A 7,582-nucleotide genomic window follows, 5' to 3' on the forward strand; every position below is an offset into this window, starting at 1 on the left:
GGTATCGAATCTCTCGAGGTCCAAATATTTCCTCAAGTTTTACACTCAAAAAGAGAGATTTGATACCTCTCAACGCTTGGTAGATCTCAAATTAAAATGGATCTATGTTAGTGCTAATTACAGGAAAAATATGTAGAGCGGTAAAACAAAAATCACTGTAATGAAAGATTCTCGAGGGTGACATGTTAATTTTATCATTCCTAATAACTTGGAAGTATGATCCCTAAAGCTTCTTACTTGTTAAGATATTTTTATCAAGGTCTATAATCTATTGTCCACATATTTAGATTTAGTCGTTTCAATGCTCTTAAAATTCGTTCTAATTCGTGCACAATGGCTTTGGGGAAAATTGGGTCCATAAAAATTCCATAGACTATGATGCAATTTGGGCAGTGTGGAAATACATAGCCCAGTTCAACAAGGTATGTGACAATTCAGTTGACGTGAAGAAAGGAATGAAACTAACATAGTTGCATTTGTACACAATATTTATTTAAAAATAAGAATAACCTAGTGCAAACATCTCACTGTTATTGCACATCTTCCACCCAAGTTGTAAGAGCACATTGCTTGCAATGATGATAACAACAAATAAGTGGTTGATAAAATACACAAAGATGTTAAATAATAACAAAACGTGGGGTTGATTCAAATAACTTATGTGATGGGGTACTTCCTTTATATATATATATATATATATATATATATATCTTACATAGACAAATGGGTATATATTTTGTTCCTTTTGCATAGACAAATGGATATGGAAACAATGAGTGATATGGAAGAAAGAAAAAACAATCAAATGGATAATAAATGAAAACAATGCTTAGCCCCAAGGGATAGCCCAATCACTTGCGGCAATATTGCAAAACATTAAAAACTTTCTGACATGTTATGCAGGTCTCTAGTTTGATTCTAACAGGGTCAATCACACTAAGTGTACACACTTTACACTAGGGGAAGTGCACATAAGTTTCCCAAGGAGTTACTTCCAAGTGGTTGGGTCAATTGGTTGGTGCCACTATCCACAGCGTGTTTCCAGTAATATGATGCATTATGCAAGTTCCCAATTCAATTTCCATAAAGTTAGGTACATTAAGGTACATTGGGTACCATCCTCAGAACAGGGGAAAGTGCAGAGAAGTTGTCAGTAATCTTGCACAATGTGCAGGTCCCTAATTCAATTTGCATAGAATCAAGCACACTAGGTCTACTCTGCCATCAACAGATCAAGGGCAAGCACCCATGAGTTTCCATGTGAATTATTCCCATACAAGCCCCAAGGGTGAGCTCAATTGGTTGGTGCCACTGTTCTAGGACATTGCCAATTATCCAGAACACAATGCAATGCCCCAAATCAATTTCCATAATATTAGGAACACTAGTATTCAAAACTGGAACTGGTCACTGAACCAATCCACCTAATAAATCGGGTTTCAAACCGGCACTGATCAGATCTCAAAGAGCCAATTTTTAAAAAATACATGAAATAATTAATTTTTAATGAAAAACATTATTTTTAGGATTTAAAAACTTGATTCCAAACCAATAGAGACAAAATATGCAAAGTTTGCTCATCTATATACCATGTAAAGGTGAATATATCAAAATGGCGCTGAGTGCAATACATATCATCAACAAAATACATAGTAACATAGGCAATGAGGCTCTAAATGGCCTAAATTATGGGGCCACTGGCCTACTACAAGACTATAAGTCTACAAGTACATATCAGTGATCAACGTGATCATTCATCACCATGATCAAACTCATCACCACTACTAGACACAGGATCATCAACAAGAGGAGCTACATAAACATCATTTAGATCAGAGTTTGAGGTTGCCTCAACCTCATCTACAACCTTTGTAGTAGCACCAATAATAATAGAACTAGACTTAATGGAAGCATGAGTTGGTTGAGCTACACGACTAGTGTCTTCCATTGGTTGTTTGCCTTTGCTTGATCCGACTACTAATTATGGTTCCAATGGCACTACCAAATCTACATTGGGATCAACCCCCCATAACTCCATGTCAATATCAAAATCAGGGTCAAACTCCGCTTCTTTAGTCTCCTCCACCCATTCTAGTGTTGGATCAATATCATCCAATACAATGGGATCTAGATCAGGTCTTTTGTTCATCAATTGGTTGTGCCTTAGTCAAAGGTTGTATTGCATGAAGACAAGATCATTTAATTGTTTTTGTTCCAAACAATTTATCTTCTTCGTGTGTATGCGCTCACAACCTGAGGCACTGCAAGTTTGGCCGAGAATTGTAACTGCAAACTTTTGCAATCGAGGACATTGGTCACCAAATGACTCCCACCAATGTGCTGCAAAGAAAAAGACATTAATTAATAACTTAGTTCATTTCATTACTTATTTACAAGTATTTACAAACAATTTGAATTGTAAATTTGTGAACAATTGAACTTTAAAAGAAAAACAAATTGGAATTGTGTACCTAGTTGATCCACATCCCTTGTCATCTCTACCAAGTTTTTGCCAAAGGTACCTACTACCATACTGAAAAGAGTAAGTTGTTTATGTATTTCCAACTGGTCGGAATGGTTAGGGACCATACGCTCCAAGCAATCATACAACCCATCTCTGACCTCCCCAACCTACACATCTCCTAACCGAGCTTTATAATGATACTTTGGGTTTAAAAAATACTCAGCTGCATGTATAGGACAATGGAGTTGATTGTTCCATTTGTTATCAAAGATCTCCCAAAAACGCCCATATTTAGCTAATTTATCCTTGTAAGTTGCTTGTGTCTGCTCCTTTGCCTAATCCATAGCCTCATAGATGTAGCCCATGGCCAATTTTTCCCAATCCACCATTTGTAGCACCTTAACAAGTGACTCGATAATTTTCACAATCTCTGTAGACTTTTTCCAAATTTAATTGTCAAAAACTTTCCTTTCGATGTCTTTATCATCTTATCTATGAGCCCACAGAGATGAAGTCCATTCATCAGAAGAAAACAATTTCTGTAATTTTTTTGGTTGAGAATTGAGACATTACAACGTAATTAAGTGAGTTGCAAATCTCATAATTGCAAGCCTAACAAACTCTTTGCCCCCATTGTTTTTCCTCATTAGGCTCAATACCCATGAGTGGTTGTAGATGCATTTTGTAAAGCAATTGGCATGCTCTACAGTGTTTTTTACCCACTCCATTTTGCTTATGCCCTCAAGCATGAGGGCTATGCCATGTGCAGCACATGGAATCCAAAATATGGTATTATATTTGGACTCTATCATCTTTCCATCAAGAACATAGTTTGAGGCATTATCTGTGATGACCTGCACAACAATTTTCTCCTCCACTGCGTAAATAATATCATCCAAAAGCTCAAATAGAAGGTTTGCATCCTTCACCTTATAAGATGCATCAATAATCTCAAAACAATTAAATTAATGATAGTGCGATTCTTTCCATCAATCCATCCATCTGACATGATGGAACACCCTGTTTTGACCCATGACATTCTATACTCAGCCAAATACTCATCAATGGAACAAATCTCTTTTTGCAAAAGAGCTCCCCTCAAGTCATTCACAATAGGGTCTTTGAAACCCTTTCCTGCAACTACAACAAAATCCCACATAGCTTGATAACAAGGTGAGCGGGCAACATTAAATAGGATATTTGCACCATACCACCATCTAGCAATGTATTGAAAAGAATATTTTTTGCATTTCTTTTTACAATGGTTATCCAGAGTGGGTTGGCATTGAGTTAGACTTAGTTGGGAGGAAGTGGGATTCGCCGAGGCAGTGGTGGCAAAGGTTGAGAAATAACTCTAGATTTTCATCCTCTTTTTTCTATTAGATTGTTGGCCTTGGTGATAAGACCAAAGAGCAACAAGAACATAGTGAAAGGGGCCATCAGTGGAAGGGATAGAATAAGAGTCTTTAATCTCAAAATCACCATACCCACCATCTTTCATGGCTTGTAATTTCTTCTTGGATATCCTTTTCCCTAGCCTTATTCTCCTCAAACTTAACAAGGTATTTTGTTGTCATGTCCCTTCTGCATTTATTTGGAACCAAATTAATAATTGTATTTTGGGGCCAATTTTGGAGATAGTGGGGCCCATTCGATTTTAATAGGAAATTAGACTTAAGAGAAGTTATTTTTGTTGTGGTTAAGTTATACATGCGGGTCACCCACAATAGAGAACTACGTACTCCCTAGTTCAATTTGCATGGAGGTGGTTAAGTGAGGGCCCACGATGGAGGTAAAATTGGAGGGAAAATTGCTCCACGAAATCTATATAAGGAAGGCAGCTCTCCTCATTTGGTTCATCTTTTTGGCATATTGATTTCTTTTTGGTTTCTCAAGCTACTTAGCCGAGTCACTTGTTGTTCAGCCCAAGTTCTTCAAGCGAAGAGCTCACCCTTTCTTCGGAGGACTTCAAGTGCCACCCTAGGAAGGTTTTTCTTCATTCGTCAGAAGGGGGATTTCATTGTGAATTCCAGCAATTGCATTCATCTCTAGGTGGTGCGTGTTACTGGAGGAGGCAGTGAAGAGGAGGCTAATTTTGCTTGTGGTGTCTTGCAATGGAGTTTGGTTGAGAGATTTTTCGGAGAGGAGGCATAGGAGGTTTGTTGTCATTTTGGAGAGTTTGGGAGGTGGAGGAGTGTTCTTCTTTGCAAGGTGACTTTCACACTTCCTAGGTCAGAACAGAGGTAGCGCTTAGTGCTCACGTGGAGGGTAGAGTATCAGTCTTTGAGGCTGAACCTTACCAAGGAGGGTAAGGGAAACATTTGGAGAGGAGACTGCTTCATTTTCAGAGCTTGGAGGAGGTTTTCGGTGGTGTTCCTTGCAAACCGTATTCTTGAGCAGTTTGGAGGGCATAGGGCATATTGGAGGCCGAAATTGGGAGTTGGATTCAAGCCAAACCCCTTCTGGGTTTTTGTGGGTTCTGGCCAAGGAGCTTGGGAATTAAGTTTCAACATTTTCTAAGCACCAAAGACGGGGTTTCTTGTAATTCATTTCCAACCAACAGTGTAGTTTCTGGGGACAGCACAGAGCATTAGAGGAGCAGTGATTTTCTGACTTTGAGATTATTGTTTATCACCTGGGTTCTGTCAAGCTTGCCTTTGAAGCAAGCCCGAGTGCATTTCTCCATACTATTGTACTTGCTCCATTTCATTAATAAAATGGCTCAACTGGTTATCACTTATGGAGTTTATTGAGCATTTGTTGATTGTTTTTATTTTTCTGTGTTATAAATCGATTTTGCTTTGCATATCACTGTTCATTTAAATTTGGAACATTACAGTGGTATCAGAGCTTAGATTTTGGCTCAGCCGTGGGAGAACTTTCATATGAGTGAGAACCAGCAGAATTTTACTTATAGGAGGCAGAGGCACAGGTGCGGGGAAAGGGAGTTGGAGATTACTCCAGACACAAAGAATCGTGGGAAGACTATGGTAGCAGAAGATATGGGTGAGCCCAAGAGTAGGGAAAAGATGGCCTTCGACAGTCTCTTGAAGGCTTTGAGCAATTTGGCAAAAGGGCAAAAGGAGTTGCTGGACGAAATCAAGATGCAGAACCAAGAGCAGAGCACTCACTAGGAGTTTATAGTTGGAGAGACTTCAAGGGCCTCTCAACAATTCGATCACCTTTCACCTACTGCATAGCGGCCATCCTCGAGTGAGCCAACTCGAGCTACTTTACTCTCTTTTATACCCTTGGCGCAAGGTGAAACTGGTGGAGGAGAGGATCCATCGTTGATGGGGGAGCATTTCCGGTAGTGGCAGTCCATGGGGTCAGACTTCAGAGAAACTCTACTTTCAAATACTTTTGCAAGCTCAAACAAAATGAAAAGGGGAAGGGCTATGGTACGCAAAATTATGAGTTGCACCACACTATTGGGAAAATGTATTTTCCCACTTATGATGGCACTACCAAGTGCACAGCACGTGGTTGGATAGAGAAGTTGGACACATACTTCCATCTCAACAGGATCACAGAGGTAGAAGCCATCAAGATGGCTACATTGCATTTGGAGGGAGAGGCACACAATTGGTGGTTTCATGGCTTGTCCACTCTGGGGCATGCCAATGTGACTCCTATGAGGACTTCACACAGACAGTGGTAGAGCGTTTTGATCAAAGGGATCCAGAGGCTCACTTTAGGGAATTGACTCAGCTCATGCAAACAAGACAATCCAAGCATTATATTTCGGAGTTCTCAAGGGTCTCAGTCATGGTGTCAGATTTGTTAGATGCTAAGAGAGTATACACATTTATGGAGGGCTTGACAAAGCCACTGCGAGGACTGATGAAGTCACGCAGGCCATCTACTCTTTTGGAGGCAATAACATGTACACGAGACTTGTAAGGGGGCATCCCCAAGGCTCGGGCACCATTTCCTCCATGCACCCCCTACATTTAAAAGGGAGGTGACACTAGAGCACCTGTAGTGCAGACAGCAGCCCAAGGGCAAGGACAGTTGCATGATGAGACCAAGAGGGGCCTTGGGAGGAGGAAATTGTGTTTTACATGTCGAGAGCCTTTTGCACCAGGCCATCAATGCACAACAGGGAAGGCCCATTACATCGAGGTCTTCTTTGACAATGATCAAGAGGACGATGAGGAGTTGGAACTTGGTGGAGGAGACAGCAAGGATCCAGCAGGGAAGGCACCACCACCACCACCACCTCGGCGAGGAGCATCTTTCGCACCAGCCAAGGGAGTCCTAGCTTCTTTACGCAGGATCCCCAAATTTTTTACCATGAGGATCAGAGGTACAGTGCAGGGGCAGCGTGTCTCAGTTTTAGTAGACAATGGGGCCACCCACAATTTAATTGATGATTAGATGGTCCAGAGGAGGGGCATCACCACTGCAGAGTTAGAGGGGTTTTCAATCCTAATACCAAGAGATAGGACTATGCAGTGCACTCGATATGTTCCTGCTCTGACAGTGACTATGGGAAACTATTCGATGACAGACCACTTTTTCGTGGTGGATGTACCAGACACCAATGTGGTATTGGATGTCCAATGAGTGTATTCCCTTGGTCGAGTTACCACCCATTGGATGCAGCTTGTGATGGAGTTTGTTGGGCCAGATGGCAAGCTAGTGGTTCTTCGGGGCATGCATTCGTACCCCCCTCAAACAGTGTCAGCCCGCAGGATGGAGGCTAACTTGAGGCATGGTGACATAGCATGGGTTGTAGAGCTGAGGATTTCAGAGGCTGGAGGGAAGGCCAAGCCACCACATCCAGACATACAGGCAATTTCCTCGGGGCATGCATTCGTACCCCACTCAGACAGTCTCAACCCATAGGATGGAGGCTGACTTGAGGCATGGAGACATAACATGGGTTGTAGAGCTAAGGATTTCAGAGGCTAGAGGGGAGGCCAAGCCACCACATCTAAACATACAGGCAGTACTGGATAGATATTCGGTAGTCTTTGGAGATATACCGTCGGGACAACCACCTGACAAGGGGTTTGAGCACACTATAGCGCTGGAACCTGGTGTGCAGGCAGTCATTACTACACCCTATAAGCATCCCAAGGCCTATAAGAATGAGATCAAGAGGACCATCAT

The sequence above is a fragment of the Pinus tabuliformis genome, chromosome 3_2 (assembly GCF_031772625.1).
Source record: "Pinus tabuliformis cultivar Carrire ecotype Pingquan chromosome 3_2, CPIR1, whole genome shotgun sequence".
Classification (NCBI taxonomy): Eukaryota; Viridiplantae; Streptophyta; class Pinopsida; order Pinales; family Pinaceae; genus Pinus; species Pinus tabuliformis.